We start from the raw sequence: 958 nt of genomic DNA on the forward strand, positions 1-958 counted from the left end.
TTGTTGCTAAGGAAGGAAATTATTCATTTGGTGAAGCATCTTGTTGATTTGGAAATATTGTTGATTGATTATTGTGTACATTGTTGAAGTGTGAATATTGTGAAGTAGTAGTTTGGTGGATTGCAATAATCTTGTATTTTGAGAAGTGGGTTGAATAAAAGTTGTGTTGAGAAGGTGTTCGACAAAATGCCACCTAGAAGAAAACAATTTAATGGTGCTTCATCATCATCAACAGTTAACTATGATGCGAGTCGATTTTATGATGAGAGGGCGGAGGAACAATACGGGAAGATTTTGAATAGAAGCATTATCAAGGAGAGGGGTTTTGATATGAGCCTCCCTCATACTGAAATTGGGACGATGCTTACTGCTAGACAGTGGGAAGAATTTTGCAGACAGCCACATGATGCTGTCATATCACTGGTGAGAGAGTTCTACGCTAACCTTAAGGTTAGATATGATCGATTGACAGTTTTGTTCGAGGTAAAGAGGTAGCATTTGATGCGCATACGATCCACACGATATATGGCTTCCCTCAAATCATGCACGACGAGTATGAAGAATACAGAAATGAGCATGTTGATTATAACAATATTCTTCAACAATATGTATACAGGGAGCCGAATGGCGAATGAGGGACGATGTGCACTTGAGCCTAGCAAAGTCTGATCTGAAGACTGTTGCTAAAAATTGGTATTCATTCATTGCTGCTAGGATAAAGCCAACCGAACACACCACTACTATCATTAAGGAGAGGGCCATCCTCACATTTTGCATTATGACAGGAAAGACAGTTGATCTCGGTCAATTGCTTCAAATTCCATTCTCGACTATGGAAGAGGTAACTCTCCGAGTGGACTTCTCCACCCCTCTCTCATCACTGTTTTATGCCAACATGCGGGGGTTCCTTGGGCACCGAATGAAGAGTTGTTGAAGCCAAAGAATGATATTGTGATAA

Source organism: Primulina eburnea, chromosome 14 (genome assembly GCF_022965805.1).
Source record: "Primulina eburnea isolate SZY01 chromosome 14, ASM2296580v1, whole genome shotgun sequence".
In the NCBI taxonomy this organism is placed as follows: domain Eukaryota; kingdom Viridiplantae; phylum Streptophyta; class Magnoliopsida; order Lamiales; family Gesneriaceae; genus Primulina; species Primulina eburnea.